The sequence below is a fragment of the Crocodylus siamensis genome, chromosome 4, assembly GCF_052110815.1.
Source record: "Crocodylus siamensis isolate JL-2025a chromosome 4, ASM5211081v1, whole genome shotgun sequence".
In the NCBI taxonomy this organism is placed as follows: Eukaryota; Metazoa; Chordata; order Crocodylia; family Crocodylidae; genus Crocodylus; species Crocodylus siamensis.
In genome coordinates, this window is record NC_143398.1 from 53,789,689 (window position 1) to 53,811,764 (window position 22,076).

Below are 22,076 nucleotides of genomic sequence, written 5' to 3' on the forward strand. Positions count from 1 at the left end.
GAAAGCTTTTTTATTATTATTTGTTCCCCTGTTTTTAGCATTGTCACTTTAAATTGTTTAGGCTTCAAAAATATAAAATTTTATCTGAGTCAATTTCCACGAAACCCAGGAACGTAAGAATTAAGAATATGCAACTAAAATTAAGGGAAGAATAACAGAATTAGTAATAGTTGTGTGTTGGGTACTGATTGTAATTGTAATTGCGTACTGATTTTAATTTAATCTCCAAGAGCTCTCCTAGCCCTCTGATGCTAAATCCTGCTCTGCCCTGACATGACTGAAGTTGTTCAGGATGCAGCTCTTTGAGAGTCACACTAGGCATGGGAAGGGATCTATCTAAATTGTGGTGGAAGTGCACTGCACAGTGGCTCCTTTAATATTGTTCTTTTTACTGGATTGCCCACTCCCCTCTAGAAATGATTGGCAGACAGGCTTTGGCAGCCCTGCTTCTCATTCCTGATCAGCCAGGAGGAAAAAAAATGTGGTTTTAAATATGCCACAATTTTTGCCTCTTGCTGTTGATTGGCCAAGGGGCTGCAGCATCCCTGCTGCTTGCTAATGATGGACTGGGAGGCAAAAACCTCAGCATATTTAAAACCACGGGTTTTGCCTCCCTCCCTATCAGGAACAAGCAGAAGTGCTGGCCAGGGCCCTTTGCCAATTAAAGGTGGAGAGCAGTGTATAGCAAAAAAAGTAAGATTAAAGGAGCTGCTGCAGAGCAAACTTGCAGCTTGATTTAAGTAGATCCCTAGACATAGGTCAGGTCAGATTAATTTGACTGATTTTATTGGATGAAGACTGACTAAATTTCCTCTGGTGCTTTGATAATTAAACCACTGATCTATTTTGTTTGCTCAAGTCAGTGATTTTATAGATTGTTCCTCATTTATGCCTGACTTTTTGACACACTTACTCTAAAACCCATTATATCATTAATTTTTGATGTAAAAGGCGTAGCCAAGTCTATTGCTTTTCAAATATCCGACAACTGACAAGAGTTTAGAATGCAGGAAAAGAGATGGGAGAAGGATAGGGGAGTGTGAGGAAGATAACTGAGATAGAAAAGTCCATTGCTTGGTGTCACTTTATATCTGCACTAATCCCAGGATCTGGACTTGCAGTGGGGGTGTAAGGACAAATAAGCACTCTCTAGAACAAGGTTGACAATTCTTCATAAATTCATAGACAGTCCATAAAAAAAAACCAAAGTTAAAAATTCTCATCCATAAAGTCCATAAAAAACATGAGCTGTCCACAAAATAACTAAGAAACCATGAGCTTGATTGAGGCTGGATGCAAATGTTGATAAATAGAAGGGCAGAGCAGTGCCATCCTGTGTCTGGGTGGGAGTACACTTCTATGCCCTTCGGGGAGCTTTCTTGTGGCCCACATAAGCCTGACAGAAGTGTTACATTTACATCATGTAAAATATGTGTCAGTAAAAAAGTTTGGTTGTCAGAAAAAAAATTGTGGGTAAGCAATCTGGCTCTGGAATGACAAGTCCAGGAGCAGAGGTATAACAAGCAGGGTTCGTGCCCTGTGTAAACCTTGTGGGAGAGTAGGAGTCATACAGTTACAAGGAGAGGCACACTTCTGGGAGTAATGTGGAGGTGCAGGACTTCTACACATGCCAGTAACTCCAAAAACAGTCCCCAGCTGCACTGTACTGCTGCTGCCATGTGCTCTGCCTCCCTCTGCTCTTGCCCATAGGGCAAAAGCAGCAAAGTGGCAATGTACCTGCTTGTGCTGCTGCAAGAGCAATGCTGTGGGACTGCTTTTAATGCCAGGGCACAGACTCCATGAGATTCGGAAACTATTCTGGTGCACCTCCTAATTTGGTGACTGAGGCTAGTTCTCCTTTTCACCATGCCTATTTACACCACTGCCCCAGACCATATTTATTCCTCTTACCAGCCATGAGAAAGCTCAGGATATCACAGTGTCTTATGAATAACAATTCTATGCAAGTTTCAAGTCATAACATTTCTTAGCTTAAGTGAAGCTGTGTATGTATAAACCTTGGATGGCTCAAAAGTGCTCAGCTTCTAACATAGAAGATACCTTCTATCTGACGGTCTTTCAGAATGGGTAACCTTTACTAACATAGATGAAGAATGTATTCATAGCTAATCTGCCAAGAGACCACATAAATTTAATAACTGAATTGAAATGACAAAAATATTCCCATTCGTATGAGTCCATCTGTGAAATATAACAAAGTGCTAATCTTAAACACAATAAAATACATAACTATCTCATCTCCTGAAATAAGCTTCGGGGTAATACTTAACACATCTCTACAGTGAAGTGTTTTTATGTGGCATAGCTAAGACAGGCTTTGTTCCAATACTGATTTATTTTTCCAAAAAGACACATGAGGACAGAGCCTTTCCTCATTTTGGTAGCATGTGTCTGACATTAATGGAACTCCAGTTACTCCATGAACGGGTAGCACTGCCTTTTTAAGCCCCAGTGTAACCAACATGATGGGGAAATGGGAGAGAAGAGCACTGGTCTGTTCCTCATAGTAGTAGATACTGATATTGCACTGCATTACAACCTTCGTGTCAGGAGCCATTTTGTCCTTTGAATGAGTCCAAAATTTGGAAGGGCCAAAGGTAATACAAAGTGTTATCTTGTACACCCTCAGCCCTATCCCCCAACTAAGCTGTCTCTTCTGTGCCATGTCTACTAGAAGATCAACAAAACAAAAATCAGACACAGTAATTCTGTCAGGAACAAGATGGATTTTATGAAGAGTTGTGCTAGAAGTAAAGCTAAAGGATAATGAAAGCTACAATTCAGCCCTCAGCCAAGTTGGTTCAAATTTCCAAGAAATGTAAAAGACAAGAAACTTAGCAAAAGTCGAAAGAAAACTCTTGCTTTCCATGATCTACATGTACATCACTTTACTAACGCAAGCCCAATAGTAAAATTATTATTAATTTGACAGTTTTAAATGTAGCACTACATGTTTAGGAAATGTTTCTTGGCATGATGAGTGTTTTCCCTTACTTGATCATCACTCATGGGGTTAGCTTTATTAATCTGTTAATATCACACTATACAGGGCCAGGTACATTACACTTTTACTGGTGTAAGTGATCAGAAACAGCCTATACCCATTACAGAAGTTCAGCAGACAAACTGGTTTAAAAATGGCAAAACCCTGTCTAAGATTTGCACCCACTCCCAAGGTTGAATGTGTATTCTGTTTGCTACCAATCTAACCTATGCTGCTTACAGACAACCATATAACTTGGATTGATTCAGACTTTTTGAATGTCTGTACCTAGCTTAGAGGGGCTTCAGAACTAGACTGGAAGTTTGCACAGCAACAATTTCATCAGGATCAAATGTTGATCCTGTAATGCTAGTTTGATAAAACAAGGTTGGGACATAATTATAAAATGCCAATCATATCAAAAGCTTTTATTTTCTGCCCTTCATATTATAAATGACACTTCAGGATATAGCAGGGGGAAAAAAGTTTACATCCTATGACCAAAAGATTTGTTCATACAGTTAAATTGTTCTCATCTGGTTATGTAGAGTTATTAATCTGAACAACTAAATTAGTACCCAGGGAAATCCTTAATAGTCTGCTTTACTTACAAAAAACTAATAATATACAAGTGGTTCCTAATACCTGGAATCATTTTTCACAGTGTTTTAATAAAGCAGCACAATATGGCAAAAACAGAGATTAAAATATTAGACAGAAAGATGCCTTGAGGAAATGACAGCCAGAATACTTGGTGATATACTGTTCACCTTAAATGCAATGGCAATCTCAAAAAGGGAAAAAAAATTGTAGCAAAAGGAATTAGATGAGTGCCTGGACATAACAAAAAAGAGCATTCCCATTTTTTCCCCTGTAACTCTGCTTAAAGAAACAAAAAGACTGGTTGCATTCATTATATATTCATCCACAGCATCCTGAAAATGTCAAATAAAAATTACTAGTCTTTAAGTACTGTGGTCTCCTGAGAAACGTTCTTTGGTCATTTCAAACAACAAGGTCAGTGCTAGAGTGCAAGGGGGAATATAGACAGCTTTCTTTCCTTATCCTCCACCCAAATCATAAGGACTTTGCAAGACTGACAAGACCATTGATACTAACTTTCCTGGGAATGTGAGCAGATGAGACCCTTGTAACCAGATGAAATTCCTGAAAAGTTAAGTCTCCTTTTAGTTGAGTGCTTTGTGATCAGTGGTGCATTGTGCACATGAGTTCCATTAGCAATAATTCATCAAAGGGTGATTGCTTTACACTCTGATTATAGTCAAATGTTTCTTACAGATGTGCACCTTCTGGAATCAATTCTGAGGCTCCTGTAAAGTTTTCTGAAACATGTCAGCTGCTCTTCCTTGCCCCTTCTATTATATCTCCAACAATATGAAGAGACAATCAAGCTTTCTAATTATATTAGTTGGAAAAAGTAATAGAATACAAATATCTTTAGCAAGGTTCCTCTGCTGCTACCAAACTATCTACAACTCACTTCATTCTTAGGTTCAGCCTTCAACCCAGATGCAACTACTCCCTACTAACAAGACTTATAAAGTCTTCCAACACCAAATACTCTGTAACCGTTAACACTCCAGATTCTATACTTTCCATAGCTCTTGACGCTAAGATGCAGATCAGCCAAACATGCAGTAAACTACTACTTGAAATTATAAAATGGCCAAACTTCTATTCTGTATTTCATAAATACAGTATCTGAAAGTTCCAGAAGCCTCAGTAACCTAGAACTATGAGATAATCATCATATCTTTTATCATCAATTGAGAGATGAATTTCTCACAAAATAACTGGGGGGAGGGAGTTTAACTGCATAAGGAAGGGAAAGTAGACATTCTGATCTCAAATTTAGTTCTTCACTTCTTCCACTTCCATGTACTTAGTGAAGGATCTTCTTCTCCTTACTCTTGGGGGTTGGTTTGATATTCTGATCTCAAATTTAGTTCTTCACTTCCTCCACTTCCATGTACTAAGTGAAGGATCTTCTTCTTCTTACTCTTGGGGGTGGTTTGATATTGTACATGCCTTTGTTATAGGGGGAAAATGTGTCCCCTAATAAGATGGAACAGTAATAATAAAGGATATAGATATATTGAAATCACTTTAAAAAAGGGTCCTAATTCACATGCTAACCCTGAAGAGGTTTTCTGAGGGAGGAGGAGGAGGGTAAGAGGAGTTAGGTTTGCTTTTTTTTATGTAGTCCAGATAGTACCCAATTATATACTCCCCTGTCCAGTTGAAGGGAATGTTAGCAGGGCAGGTGCACTGTGGGGTTAAACTGCCTACTGCACACAGTTACCTCCTTCCCCTATAAAGTTAGGATATATCTTAAGACTTAACTATATACAAATCTATTAATATATAAGAAGAGTTAAAAATGGAACATATATAAAGGACATGGGAACTATGTGCCATATATATACAATGCTATGCAAATACTCTGGATACAGGTGAGGCATCTGGGAAGCAAAGGTCTCAGTAAATGTCATGTAATCTTATACTGTAATGAAATATGAATCTACAAATCTACAAAGCATGAGGCGCAAGTTCACAAAATATAAGGCACAGAATTCACAAAACATAAGATGCAGGGAAATGGATACAAATTTCAAGATCAATACTTAGATGCTCAAGAAAACCAGAATAATAACCCAGGTTACCTTGAAGCAATGGAAGGACACCAAAAATAAGAGGCGGGGAAAAGTGATCTTCAGTGCCCTACAGGCCCTCTGTAATCCAGCTTGAATAGCTTGTGGAGAGAGCCTCCAATAAACCTGGGGAGCCCTTCTCCTTCACGGCTTCCCCTCCAGCTGCTAGTCCCAAATGACAAGGTGAAAGATCCCTCCTCCCCTGTGGGAATCCCCTTCCCCTGTAACTCACAGCTCCCCCAAGATCCAGTGAAGCCAACTTGTTGTCCCTGGGTGAGGTGCCTCCTTCCTCAGCAGGGAGCCCTCAGCTGGTTTGGGCTCTCCCAGCCTCTGGCCCGCTTGGGGCCCTGTGCACCACTCCATGCACCAGTGGCCCTGCCTTTGCACCACGGGTTGGAGTCGTGAGCTGCCTTGCATGGCACCAGGGTCTTGGTGCACTCACGGCCCCTGCATGTACCACCTATGCACTGTGTTCCTGGACTTGTGCCAGGAACTAGAGACCTGAGCTGCCTCGAGCAGCTCCAAAATCCTGGTCCACTCCCAAACCTTCCATGCACTGACATGTGCACTGTGTGCCTGGCCTCGTGCCAGGGTTTGGAGACCTGAGCCGCTTTGTGCAGCTTTGGAATCATAGTCCGCTCCCAGACCCTCATGCCTGGCTTCGTGCCAAGGGGTTGGAGACCAAAGCCACCTTGTGCAGCTCCCAGGGTCTCGGTCCCTCTCAGGCCCTGCCTGTGCACTGACTGCTTGGCCTCTTGCCAGGTGTTGGAGACCCAAGCTGCCTTGTGCAGCTCCCAGGGTCTCAGTCCCTCTAAGACCCTCCATGCACCAGCCATGCACTGACACTGCGTGCCCCACAGCCGGGATGGGGGAAGGAAGCCACGTGCCACTCCCTACCCAATGAGGAATGTTCAGGCTCTTCCAGGGCAACAGCTTTGCCCTGCTGACCAGCTCTGTCAGCTCTTCCTTGTCCTCATCTCTGTCCCTCAACACAACTGCCTGTGTGCCAGGCACCCTGCTCTTTTATTCCTTTCAGGGGTGTCAGAGAGAGGGGGGTGTTAGTCCCTGCTCAGGTCTGGCTCTTTGCCTCACCCTGCAGTAGGGGTGAGGCTAACTTCTCCCCGGCCTTCATCTGATTGGTGGGGGAAAGGAAAAAACCCAATCAGTCGTTCCAAACTTTTCCAAAGCCGGTGCACTGAGCTACCGCCAGCAAACCCACCACATTTCATTTTTTCCTCTTTTTACTGTGAGGCTGTACATTCTGTCTTCCTCTCCCACATCTCTGAGTTGGTGGTGTTTTGCTTTTTGCCATATTGCTCCTTTATCTAAAATGTAGTCCTCCTCTTGAATGTCAGTAAGGAAAGGAAAAAGATTGCTTTATTTATTGTAAGTTGGTTTTAGCTGAAATTCAAGTAGAGATAAGAGGATGTAGATTAGTTTAAAAGGAAAGGAAGAAATGTTGAGATTCTACTGTTTTAGCTGGGATACAGTGTTTTACTTGGAAGTTACCTCTTCTGTTCACTAAAAGGCACAGCTGCTTGTACCTGGATTTATAAGTAAGGTGCTGCAGAACCACACCACCTCTGGTGCAACACATTTTTGGGAGTGGAGGGCAGAATTCGGGGGTAGGAGAAGAGCAATAGTCTTGGTGCTATGAAATTGTCCCAGAACTCAAGACTGAAGTAACTCCTAAAACTCAGCTCTCTCAATTTGCATCTTAGTATCACAAGCTTATCCTGAAAACAGATGCTATACAATTCTGCTTAATTATCTTTTGGTTAATTTTGTCTTTTGTTTCTGTTGTTAAAACTGGGGTTTTTTAATCACCAAATCTGGTTCCTGAAGGGTTTTTCCTGAGAGTTCAAAATATATAAAATCACTCTATCATCTGAAATTTCCCCCAAGCCACTTGACCCAAACTGAACTCAAAAAAATAATAAATTGCTAGCTGGCTGCTCTGAAGCCACATCATCTCACTTGAAGAAGATACTCACATTTTCCAGTATTCTAGGGTGAATAAATATGGCACTATAGTGGAATTTTCCACAGTATTTCCAACAGGTAAATAAGAGAATACATTGCAGTGAAAAAATCTCTTGCATTTTAAATCTATAATTCACCAGAAAACAACCAGCAGATTTCATCAATTGGGGTCACTGTACACACGACATCTGTCATCAGTGCTAGCAAAAATAAGCCTATGGTGGTGGAATTTCTACAAGAATGACAGGTAACACAATATTATTATAACAGAAACAAACACAATAGTAGGTATAGGCATTGGTAAAGAAACCTTGGATCTTTAGTTTAGATACGCTGATTTTATTTCAGTTTTATTACTTATTTATTTATTTATAGTCCTTAGGGCTTGATTGCTAGATCCTAAATATCATAATTTTAGTGGAGAAAAATGGATGTAATAATTGTTTCTGATGCAGGAATAGTCCAATACTTAACAGAATAGAAAAGGTAAAACAAATTTCTGTCCCTCAGAACATAAAAGCAATGGTACAGGAAACAGAAAGCAGACAAATTAAGGATGAGAGAAAAGGAAATAGTACACATTGTGTGAAAAAGATATCCTGTGAAACTTGACCCAGGAACATGTTAGGGCCAACAGGTCAAACAGGGTTTAGCAGATTATACTAACTAATACTAATTTAAAAGTATTAGATGTGAGGGGGGGTTGGGAATTTAAGCTAATTGCCTGTTACTAGATTTGAGAATAAAAATCTTTTGAAAGAGAGATGATCTTGTGTTTTCCAATTTTAAAGTTACTTTCACTTCCTTGTAAGAGTCAACAAAAAGACAGCACACTAGATGGTCTGGGGCCTTGCATGGCAATTCCTTTGATTTTCGAGGAGCCTCATACATACACACTTGCCTTTCTCAGACAAGATTACTCATTGTAAGAAATGCTGCAAGCAAATAGGATTCTTAGGTGGCTCCACCAATGTCCATATGTACACTGGCAGGCCACATTCCCAGCATTCCTGGAGGATGGCCATATTTACAGATAAACTCTGCTTCTGCAATCTAAATTCCAGTTCAATCCTCCTTCTCAGGCACAGTTTCTCCTAGGTTTCCCTGAGAGGACCACTCTGTCCCAGACCATTGTTTCATCAATCCACTCTGTTTTTCCCCTCAGGAGAAGGTTATCCAGTTCTATTTGTGAAAACGATTTAACAGGAGTAAATAAACAGCTTTACAAAGCAATTCAACAACTGCTGACTGTATAGGTCAATGGAAAAGGTCTCTTACCCTATAAAAATTCTCTACCAGTACAACTTGAATCTGTAGATTGCTAATATATGCTCATAGATTTCAATATGGTTTTAGTTACCAAAGCCCAAAACCACAACAGTTTTTTTCAAAACTAACTTCTGTTAATTTTGATGCGCAGTTTGGCTCCTAAATACCTCTGAGAATCTGGGCTTATTGTCTAGTTTCCATCCACAGCTATTCATACTTCAGTACAAGGATAATCAATACAAAAGCAAGTTATTAAGTTTTCCCAAATCATAGCAGAGAAAGGAGGTTGTAGTCACTTACCTAAGCAGCAGTGTTAACATTTTGTGTTTGCCAGAGACCACTCAGGCCAAGGAGCCTAACGGAGATCTGCTTCATGAACAGGATACATCTTCACAAATCACCACGGATTAACCTGGACCTCTGTAGGATATAGCACATGTTCCAACAGGCTCTTACAAAAAACCTCCTAAATGTCCTGTTTCTCACATCTTCCCTCCCAGCCAAACATAACAATAACAACAGCTTACAATCAGCACTAATACAGTGTATGTTCTCATATACAGCATGCCCCCAAATAGGATATGCTCCTTGTTTTTTGAAAGGCACAATGAAGAAAAAAAGATCTTTCCTTGGTTCTGTAGTAGGAGCCTCTGCCAAGGGGAAAGAAAAAGACCACAGCCAGCAGCTAGGGCAGTGGTTCTAAACTTCTTTTCACCACACAGCACCCCTTGATAGGCTCAAGTCACCCCTCAGAAAATGCCAGCTCTTACTTTTCACTCATTTTTTACTAGAGAAAAATAATAGAGCAATTATTTTGCAAAGAACTCAGAAAGACCACAACAGATCTGAACATTTTTAACACTATGGTTTCTTATTTGAAATCTTTGGGTTTATCTTGTGAATCATGTTAGCACACCTAGCAGTGCTAACATTACATGGCACTGCACAGCACCCTGGAGAGGATCTCGAGGCACCCCAGGGTTGGTTAAGAATCACTGAGCCAGGGAGCCCCAGGCCTGTAGCACTGCAGCACTATTTGTGCTTAACCTTGGGAGAAGCAGAAACTATTGCCATATTTCTTTGCTTATAATGCATACCCCACTTTCCAGCAGAGGAATTTTAGGGGAAAAGGTGTGTATTATATATGAGACACTATAGTGATATATAGAAATTCATGTAAACATGTACACATATGTTTCTGCCATATATTATAACAAGTGTGTGTGTGTAAAGCAGCTGATTATATGTCACCAGTGTCCAGTTTGTTTCTGAGGTGCCCTAAATATGAACCTACAGTTTTCTCTATGGGTAGCAGTAAGTCCACTAATTCTGTTACTCTCATGCCTTGGGACTCAGTCATCTCTCTTGTTGAGGCAAGATTTTCCCAGGCATTCAGATGGCTGGCTGAGTGCCCCTTATCTCCTTCCATTTTGTGATTTGCTTAAGAGGAACTCTCCTTAGTGCAGACAGAAGTAACAGTCTTTGCCCAATTTGGGCACAGAAACCAGTTTATAGCTGTGACTAAACAAAAGTGAGCAGCTGCAGGCAGTTTCAAAAATGGCTGACTGGGTGAAAATCTGACCTCTCATTACACGAGGTATCAGATAAAGATATTTCAAAATGTAGACTCTTTTGTAACTTGTGTCTGCAGAGCTCCCACCTGTCACTGCTTTCAGAATGGGAGAGGGAGTGGAGGGAGTTCAGTCTCAAGGTTTTTCAGCCCTTCCCCTGAAGGGGGGGGCAGGTGTGTTGGTGCCCCCTGCAAGGAATTCCCTCCACTGCCTTTCCCCCCGCCACTCTGAAAACACTAAGCACTAGCAGAGAACTGTGGTCATTACTACGGGAACTTGCCTGTAGGATCCCAGCCTACAGCTCGATTCCCCTCCTCCCTGGAACCAACAGTGAACTTCTGTTTGGTCTGGGAGCTTTGCAAAAATCATTCTGTGTTACAGCTGGGAGCTGCACTTCTGTCTGCAGTTATTAGAGGCATGATTCATATGACATTTGAGCCTTGTCAACATTATGCTGTACTCCCTTGAGAACTTCCCTATCCCCTGAAACATGTACTCAAAACTATTCCCCAATTATTTTGGTCTCCTGCCCAACACAGGGAAAGCAGCTTTTCATGAGATTGCAGACCCAATATGTTTTTAATGTTTTTTCTGTTACTATTTTCTGTATTACTGTTACCTTTTACAGTTGCAGATTGTACTCATTTACCCAGACATTTAGTTCATCTAGTCCAGTAGTTGGGATAAGACTGCTAATAAATGCTCTAAATTTACCTGTTTACCCAGTCCTACTGTATCTGGCTTTTCTTTAAGTGCTGTGCTGTCTCTCACAGTACATGGGTTTGTGCATCTGTATTCAACTTAAAATTAATCGGTGCACTGTTTGCTTTCCTACATCTGCTGCTATGTTATCCCTTGCTTTCATGAAAAATATCTCATAGGTGTCCATTCTGTTTTTGTACATGTAGGCACATGAGAACGTTTAAAAAGTGATGTAATCCACTAGTTGATTTTTTTTTACAAATCCCAGGCACCGTATTTGCTTGTGGTATTTGCCTCAGCTTGCATAGCTCCCCATGCTATTATCTATGGACTCCTACTGTAAATGCTACATGCTTCCAATATCTTTTCCTGTTGCGTTTTGGGCTCTTTCTTATGTCTACAGTGTAAGAAAACTGTCTGGCCTCCATAAACTTTGCTCTATACTGAGAGCCTTCCTTTGCTTAACAAATTCTACTAAGATATTCTGGATCTTCTAGTACATATATCATGACCCAAAATATGTTACATGCCTTATTTTAAAAAGGCAGAATGAAGGGAAAGGATTTTTCCAGAATTGTGGCTGGCTGCATAAAGAAGGAACAGAGCCTAATCTTCAACTATCCTACCCTCCTTTTCCTGCTTAGGTTGTGAATTAGGTGGAGAGAGACCAGAAGCAGCTAGCAGATTGCAAAATTGTCCTAAGGAAAGCTTGCTTGATTAATGGAAAGTTAAGACCATTGAAAAGGAGAGGCAGTCATTAACATCTCTGGAGTGGAGAACAATGAGCCATTAAGACAATTGATTCCCAGCTGTTCTGTGGAGCAGAAACCAAAGCAGGATCCTGAGAGGTTTCTCCAGAGAGAACATTACTTTCCCTACTTACTACATTCATCCCAATATGCAGGAAGGGAGGCTGGTTTTGGGGGAAAGGTGCAGGTTGCATGTAAGAAAATAAGGTAATTTCTCATCATGTGCTTTATGCAAGATCTCAGTCTGGATCTGGTGTCTTATCAGGGATTTGCTTAGCAAGCAAAATCACAAAACTATTTTTAAGCCTTAAATCATTCACAAGCTTCTCCATTATGGACTTTTTTTAGTATCCACCTTCTTTTTGTAATTGCTTTTAAAAAAACATAGTGTTTGTATGTTTCATTTTTGCAGGAAGTGCAATATTCTTCAAATTTCTTCGAATACAATTTTATAGTCTGCTTGAGTTGGCCAAAATCTATTTAAAAACATCAAATGCTTCAAAACTAATCATTCTTACAAATGAGGTCACCTTCTGTTTTTCTGACAACAGTTGCTTGCAGATACAGAAAAGTGCTGTTTTAACAGTTGTCCTCTATGTTTCTGGAGAGTTTTCTCTTGGGTGGATTGGTTAAGCGCTCTATTCACCCACTCAGGGGATTTTCTTTGTTCTATTCCTGGTACCATGTGTTCAAACTCATTCGGAGGCAAGGTGTATAAAAAAGGTCTGCTTCATTTGGTGTTCAGCCCTGCACCACATGAGATGCAATACAATGACGAGATAGAACTGGCTCCTGAGAGAGCCTCTAGGGCTAGGGACAGAAATTACACATAAACCAGTATAAGTGATCAGAAACTGGTCTAAACCTGTAACAGAACAGAAATTCAGTGCACGTAGACTGGTTTCAAGATGGCTGAACCCAGTTTAAGATAGACCTGGATGGATATAGCATCAGATTTAATCAATTTAGGTTAAATCAGTCTATGAATTTCTGTCCCAGATCCCCTCCCAAGTCAAGTTAAGTCTCAGTCCCCTGGTATCTCAGGAGCCATTGTAGCCCCTCACTAATCCCCCTGCTGTCACAAGGCGGGTGAGCTACCTCCCTCCCCCCACCCCCGCACCCGCTCCGGCTGTCCCTGCCCACAGGCTGTCACAAAGCTGAGGCAACAAAGCCTCTGCTCCTCCCCAGCCAGCAGTGCCTTGGGGGGTGAATAAGGAGGAGAACTGAGCCCCCTGCTCTGGCCCCCCAGGTGGGGTCTCCATAGTGTGGGCCAGGCCCATACACTGGGGGCTTTCCCCACTCACTGCCCAGCTCAGTAAGCTCCTCCCCAAACTCTCAGCCAGGCCCCAAAGCTCACCAAGACCTGCCTCTCAGCTGGGGGGGACACAGGTAGAGGGGGCAATGGAGGCCCTGCCCCAGCCCCCCCACAGCTGGGGGGGACACAGTGGGAGCTGGACCTGTGTGGTGGGGTGTAGCAGGGCACTAAGGAGCCTGCTACTGATCATGGTGATATAGGCTTAGCTGCCACTCAATAGGGCAGCACAGCTGTGAGTTGCCAAAGCAACTAATGGGGTCAGCTGACCGCCAAGGGGCAGGACCTGGCCTTCATAAACGGAGAAGGCTGAGGCCAGAGCTGGTTCCCTTCTGGCAGCCTAAGAAGTAAGAGCTTGTTAGAGTGGGGCTGAGCAGCAGCTGCAGCAGCGTGTGAGCATATACAGGGTGGAAAGGACCCTGACAAGGATGAGAGAAGGATAGCCAGGTTGGCCTAAGATTTGTGTTATGGCCTAGGGGCCTTGTGTTTCTGTTTGGTTTGGTTGTGGTGATTATTACACCAGAGGACTGGGCGAGGCTGTAGGGGTGGAGGAGGCCTCATCAGGAGCTCCCCAGTAAAGTGGGGGTGTTCCTGGCACCACCGAGGGTGCCGCATTCTGGCAGCCCAGCCCAGTGTGGGCAGCTTTGGGAAGAGCTCGGTAGAGGCAGAAGCCCAGTGGGGCACAGGCCCAGGAAGGCGAGTCTGGGGGGGGGTCACGACCCCAGCCCAGTGGGGCAATATTGGGACGAGCCTCAATTGGGAACCCCAATTGGGAAGAGCCCCAGTGGGGCATAGACCCGAGAAGGCGGGTCTGGGGCCAGGTGAGACTGAGGCCGCCTGAACCCCAACCTCAGGAAGCCCACATTGGGTGTAGAAGGCCCCAGTGCGGGCGATGAGAGCATGAGCAAGGGCCCCAGTGAGGGCAGGGGAGCGCGAGAGGCACAAACAAGGCCCCAGTGTGGGCGGAGAGCATGAGAAGTGCGAGCAAGGGCCCCAGTGCAGGTGACGCGAGTGAGCAAGGGCCCCAGTGCAGACAGGGGAGCACGCGAGGCATGAGCAAAGGCCCCAATGTGGGGGGAGAGCAGGAGTATCTTGGAGCAGGCTCCGGGAGAGGGCGTGTATATTGGACATCAGACAGGCCCCAGGGAGCGTGCGTATATTACATCGGGAAGAGCCCCAGTGGGGCATGGGCTGGGAGGGGAAAGCCCTGGAAGGGGGGGAGCCCAGTGGAAGGCCCTGGAGAGAAGGAACGAGTATATCGAGTAGGCCCGAGAAGGAGCGGGCTACTTAGAACGGAATCCCGGTATAGCGAGACTAGCCCCGTGCCAAGGAGGGCAGGAAGGCAGCCTCCCATTAATAATAATAAGATCAAAGACATGGCAGGAAAGATAGAGGGTGCATTCAAGACCCAGGTTGGCACAGTAGGCAAGGGCACTAGGGGAGGTCACGGCACCCCTAGGGACGGTCCTGCCACATGGGGGCATCTGCTTCTCCCAGCCATTGCCCATTGCTGCTGACAGGCTCTTGTCTGCACCTGTCATCAGTGACTGGCCAATCAGGTGTGGCATGGCTGGTGGGAGGTGTGCTTGAGCACCGCCAGATTGATGGCCTCAGCTTCCCCCACACATGAAAGGGAGGATGTCTGTTTTGTTCCCTCTCCAGCTGCCCTAGGGGCATTTAAAGTGTGAAACTTAGAGCACTTCTGCCTCAGGCTTTTTGAATCTCTGTACCTAGACTAGAGATTCAGATCCCTTCATATTAGACACAATGACTGCTTTCCAAAAGGATGTCCATTTGTATCCAGTGATTTAAATTAAGTGTAAAGAATAATACATTGTGAAGGTGAGAAAATGTCAAATATACTGTAATTGAGTAGATTGTAGATTATAATGTAGATGTAGCTGAGAGATCATTCTCACTTTAAAAAAAAATGTTAGCATACTAATGCTTTCCAAAATGGCTGTAGGAAAAATGTGTATTTGAATGTACACCTCAGTTCACTTACCTCAATTTGTATGAAAGGATGTATCTCAAATGAGGGATCTGAAATACAAGAAAGAATGAAGTTAATAGGCTGCAGATTCTCACATCTTTAGGCAACTAGTATGAGAGGAAAAATATCTTATCCCTGTGCAGTTCTTTTCTCCCATTTCTCTTATTTCATGAATTAATACATTCAGAACCATTTTGCTCTTCAAAGCAGTGACTCTTTTTGGTTTGTGTTACCTAAAAGATTAAGCACCCTTTTGGATCTTAAATATTAATTTAATCTGACCCAGTGAGGCATTTCCATGGAGTGACCCAAAATCAAAAAGCAGTCTTGGTTGCTTTTCATGCATCGATAACGTCATCCATGATTCTGTGCAAGCAACTGTTCCTGGTTTCGTGTATACCTCTTTCTCCACCTATTGGATAAACATAGCAAGTCTACTTGGATTTAACAATATTGTTAAAAAGTCTCAGCAGTTTTGAGTGTTTCAATACTAAACTGATTTAGTTTCATGAATGCTGCTCTCAGCTTTTTCAACTGTTGCTTTATATTCTTTCAAGCACTGCTACCCCTATAGTTGAAACCACACAACCAAGGAAACAGACACTTTCAACTTTCCCTAGGCTTACATCTTGCTTATCATTAGCAAGAGTAGTGCAGAATTTCTCATTCGGGCAGGAAACATACATCAGTTTTCCTCATGCTGATCTTTCACCCTTGCTGTTCGCTGCTCAAAAAGACCATTTATTATTTGCCTGTAGTTCATCTTTGCATCATGACAGAAAGGGCTTTTTTTTCTGCTGCAAATATAAGGACTTCAGAAATGATGCCCTACTTCACTAGATTCAACCAGTAACTCCTACAGCTTTTCTGGAGAACTGTTTTATCTAGTGATTTGAGCACTAGTTTAGGAAAGAAAATAAAATTTCCGAGTTTGAATCTTGTCTGAGCCATGAGGTCACTGTGTGACCTAGGGTAAGTCATTTAAGCATTCAGTGCCTCTAGTTATAAAAATGGGGATATTAAGTGCCACTTCCATAAAGTGCTTTTAAAGCTTCAACAGAAAAGCACTATAAAGCAAAGCACTATTATTAGTGGCTTCTCAATAAGCAAGGAACAGAAGGCTAGATAAAATACATCTTTTCCAGCAGACAGTCTATAGCAAACCAAACTGAACATAGGTTACTGTAAATGACAAAAACATCCCAGTTCTCATACAAATGCTTAACAAATAACATCATTGCTTTGACTGATGTACCATAGTTCCTTTATAAAAAGATGCTATCAAAATCCTTCTGAAAGTCCACAAAAGAGATATAACTAGCTATTTTGACATTCTGTCACTTGTCAAAGATATCCAATGACATAAAAAGCCAATAACTACTACTCTGATGTTGCTGGAAATCTTTCTGCTCTCTAGCAGCTTTTCATGTGCTATATTTCAGAACAGGATTCTATTGATGATATCACTGTAGAGCATCCCATTGGACAGGAAGTCAGAAGCTGTATGTACTGAATGTATGCAGCTAGGCAATGTGCATTAATAGTTTGTAATACTTGTTTATCTTATTATCTAAAGCTGCCCTCTGTGACAAGTTGCTAAACATTTATTAGACTTTCATTCACTTTTGAGTGATCTCGCTCACAAAAATGGATAAATAACTGATTCCCAACCTGTATGGCAATATGTATTCCTAGGTATGTATTCCTGCGTAGTAGAAGATTATGGAAACCTGTATATAACCTGAAATATGATTGCTCTCGGAACTGAAGTGTTTGACCATATATGAAAACTGTGACAGGGACCTGGTAATTCTCCAAATATGAACTTAACTCTGTATAGTCTATAGGTAATTTCAAGTCACATTTAGAATCATAGAAAATTTAGGGAAAAAATCTTTAAAAATTGAGAAGCTCATTTTTCTGTTGAGGTTAAGTACTTGACTCTAAGTAAATTAAGTTTTACTTTGTTGCATACAAAAGGAAAATTTAAAAGGAAGGAAATATTACTAAACCGATCGCTCAAAATTATAGTAATGTTAGAATAAAAATTGCTTGTGCAGCCCAAATTCACCCTACATAATGCATACACGTATGCAATAAGAAACAATCTTTTGTCATATGCTATGTTTCCTATGGAAACACTCTGTCACTCAATGCACAGAATGGATGGTGCTCGCTGAATGAACAGCTACTCAATATTTTTTCTCTTCATTGTTCAGCATGCCTTATTGCTGCACACAATTCAACAAAATAATGAATTTCCTGATGAGCCTTCCTATGATACTCAACAGTACAGTATCTGAGTGCTTCACCAGCAATAACAAATTCTTCAAAACATCCTATGCATTGAGGGGGAATTTCCCAGATGGGAAACAAGTGCATAGACCATGTTAAAAGTGTATACATGTATTAGATACCAAAAGCAAGATACCTATGATCCATTTTTTCAGAGAACTTCTCATTTTAAGAGCACTTCATATTTACTCAGAGCACATCTCTCACTGACTCTGTCTATATTTATGATTGAGATTAATATATTGAAACTATCAATACTAGTATTTAAAATGGTTAGGTGATACGACAACTTACAAGTTAGGCCCCATTATGCTAGGTACTGTACCAATATATAGTCAACGATGATCCGTATCCCAAACAGCTTATAGCCTAAAAGTATTAGTGAAACTAGGTGTGATGGCAAGTGGAGATTAGATTCTGATGAATGAGGGTGTATATTGAAGACTGATGGAAGGACTGGCCATTTACTGGGGCACAGTTAAACAGATGTACAATGGCAGAAAGTCAAGCTGTGTCAAATGAGTTTCTGCAATAGAACAAGATGCTTCAAGCAATATCAGTCACTTTAAACATCCATTAATGCCACTAGTCTCTGGTAGAGCTGTAGCAGCCTAACTTTTTATATAGACACCTCAAATTCATGGAAAACTTCATGTATTCACTCCCAAATAAAGTTTACTGAAGGGACAGACATTCAAGATATTTTAATGCTGTCTGGCAGAGAGGTAACAGCTAACAAATGTTACAGCTTGTGGCTCAGTTCCACCTTCGTTTACACTTCTGTAATCCAAAAAAAGTAAATGGAGGAGACTATATTTACCTGAGAGCAGTCTTGATCTACGATCATTTAACAGCCATCTAAGATGGCCACAGTCTTTAAATTTTGGCTCATGATATAGTACTGATGCACAAATTTGTGAGGGAAAGCTTGGCCTGGGGTGTCACATACTAGTAGAGATCCTTGTTTGTTAACTATGGTGAGTGGGTAATTTGGTGGAATAGCATGAGCAACCCTAGCCATTTCCAATCTCAATGAAGTCAATAAAAGGAGAACTGGAAAATGTAGAAGAAAAACATTATTAATCTCATTACAACATATTTATTTTTCTTACAGCCCATGTCTATTTTCAGGAAGATTTGACTATGTTAACATTTGAAGCATCAGTAAAAAGCTGTCACAGATAAAAGGAGACAAAAGATTTTACATGACAAAGGTAAAAAATAGAAAGGATTTTTTCACTGACATAATTCAAAAACAATTTAAGGAAGTCTCCTCATAATTGATAGATATATACTCCTTCACCTTGAAATCGTGTCAGAATTTTCAAGCTAAACTGTTTTCAAACTACAATTATAGGGGAGGGGGGCTAAAATATGGCTTCTTTATAACAGCAGGCAGTTGCCTCTTTCACCTGGGATGATGCTTAGTCACATACCACATCAATACTTAGCCCAGTGGTGCTATGCAGCCCCTGCTAAATTTGTCAGACTTGTGTTTGACACTGATCTTCCAAGGAGGTTTTAGATAATTACAATGTGCTTTGAGTATTAGTGTCTGGCATATAACTCTGTTCTCCAATGCAGCACACGGTATTTCACAGGAGAGGTGGTTTTTAGGCAGTGTCAATGATCACTATATTATATCATCTTAACTTTTTAGCTGCTCATTACATCATTTAAAGCAATGGGGGCCAGTCTTTTTTGGCAGATGCACCACAAGATAACCCCTGTATGTCCCCAAATGCCACTTTGATTCCCTTCTTCTGTCCAATCTGTTTTCTGCTTCCTGCCCAATCCTCTCTGCATTCCCTGTTTCCTCCCTAAATTGCCACATGCCACACATGGAGGCTGCCCATGCCAGCCCATGCCTCAGGTTGCCAAACCTTGATGAAGAGCATCATTTTAAACTACAAACTTAATAAAATGTCAGCTAAAGTCTATGGTTTGTGAAACTTAGGTAAAATAAATTTTGAACAAGTTGTTCTATATTCCCTGTTAATTGAATAAAATAATAATTATTATGTAATAATAATTCAATCTAAAACCCTGATCTTGCAGTGCATTAAGTACTGCTGTACACATATTAAGCCTCACTGACCACTAAATACATTTCTGGATGAGGGACTACATAGCTCCAATATTAATGCATAATTGTGCCATAGGTGCATAGAATACCTACATACATGCTATTTACACAATTGAACATTTTGTACCTGACTTTCATTTACACTTAAGCTATTTTACATAGGCGTGTGTAGACGAAACAGGGGCCTTCAATTGAAGTGGTGAGTTTTAAAAAACACCACTTCAATTTAGGGCTGATTAAACCCCGGTGTCATGCACACACCCCATTAACTTACTTGCGAAGGAAGGGAGACCTGCTGGGGGGCAGAGCAGTCCCTGGGCTGTGGGGGGAGGGCTGGTGCTTCCCTCCGCATCAATGGAAGCTCCCCCTCTCCCCCGGCGGTACCCACCCACAGGCACCCAACTCAGGTGGTCCTGGGGGCATCGCAGTGATGGAGGGAAGCACCATGCCCCCATGCAGCTCAGGCAGGCAGGCACACTCTAGGGGAGATGGGCAGTGGGGGAGATCAGGCTCACCACTTTTTTTGGACAGAGCCTGCTTTCCCAAGCTGCTGCCAGGCTGCCTGCAGGGCTTCCTGCAGGGCCATGGAGCTGCACAGAGCCAAGTGTTTCACTCCATGACTCTAAGGGCAGCAAACTAAAACTCCTTGAAAGAGTTTTAGTTTACTGCACCCCAAGTCATTTAAGGTGCATTACGCCACTGAATTTCCTACAGCAGCTGGAATTGCTGTGCAATACACCACCGAGGCATGCAAACACCAACACCATTAAAGCAGTGCAAAGGCATTTAGCCTGCTTTAAAGTGTTTTGTGCACATGCCTCTCATTTTGTCTACACACGGCCCATAACAGCACGTCCCTTTAGGGAAATTAATTTCATTTACACAGACAGAAAAGGGCAAAGTCCTTAAAGATATTTTGAATACAATTTCCCTTTAGAGGGTCATTGAGTTCACTTCCAAACTATTACAGGTCTGTACATCATATGAACCTGAAAATATATTTATCAAGCTCCATCTTAAGCTTGATTTTCACCAACAATCTATTGGAAGACTATATTACTCTAAATAGCATCTTCTAAATTTCAAATGACTTTGCGTCACAGTGTTATTATGAATATGTATGTATCAAATCCTATTGTGCTATGATTATTTCCTTTAAGAAAAAGTAAACATCTCACCAAGTAACATTTCAATCACTAAATGCTTTTGATTCTTGATTTCTTCAACTACATCAGGTCTAAATCTCCAGATACGTTATTCTGATGTTCACAAGTTAACGTTCTTACACTGTGATAGCTCAAAATGTTTTGCTCCCTGCTAGACATATCAGTAATAAGTGTTTTGGCCAGTGCAGATTAGGAGAGAAGCTTTGATTTATATAGCTCTCAAAATGGTTTTGTAATGTTGTGAAATCTAAATCCAGTTGATAAATAGCATCATAGACCACTTTTTCTAATAATCAATCTAAAATTAGGGTAAAGGTGTTGTGGTTCACTGCATAATTGCAGTTGTGGTTTTCCATTCCAATTAAGCATTAATTTATAATTTAATCCCATAAGGAGGAAGATAGTTATTGTCTAAAAATTAATAGGATAATAAATATTCACTTTTTTTTTTAATTCCAGTCCTGAAGGCAGATTTGAAGTTATTTTTGTGTCATTCCCTTGGTACATCTTGGGATACTAAGAAAAGACTACTGTAACTTTTCACTTAATTTTACATTGACAAAGGAATTATGGAAAGAAAAAAAATCAATGTGTGTCAATATTATTTCATTTTTCCATAGACTTCCTTTATACAAGTCTGAGAGCAAGGTTAAAAAAAAAAAGCTGGGCTTGTAGGAAAGGCTAGATAAGCTAGAAACATCAAATATGAACACATATACCAGTATTCCTTAGCTGCTAACAAAAGCTATGACTGTATCCAATATACAATATGTGAATACAATACGTAAATGGCGACCTTAAAAAAAGGCTGCCATTTAGCATAATTCATAAAATAGTATGGTGTCTTTGAGAAATGTATAAAAACATAAAAGCAGTGTAAGGAAGTGTTAAGTGTTGTTTTTCACTGCACATAATATTTCCCAACAGTTCAGTTGTCCCAAGTTACGATCCCAATCTTGCAATAAGCATACTAAAATTATAGGAGCCTCAACTATAATGTCTGTTCTACCGCAGTACTAACCCAGGCAACACAGCACTTAGAGATACACCATGGTCTCTCCTTATGCCCTTCCTCCCAAACCAGGAAGTAGAGTAGCTGCCTTGGTGTAGCACAGCACTTGCACCAATAGGCTCTGCCTTTCAGCAAAACTTAATGACATATACTGCCTGGTGTCATATGGGAAGGTAACTCATTAGGGAAGCGTTTGCAGTTTTCCAGGACAAACTTCTAAAACCAGGACAAAAATCACAAGTTTTTAAAAATTGCATTTGGA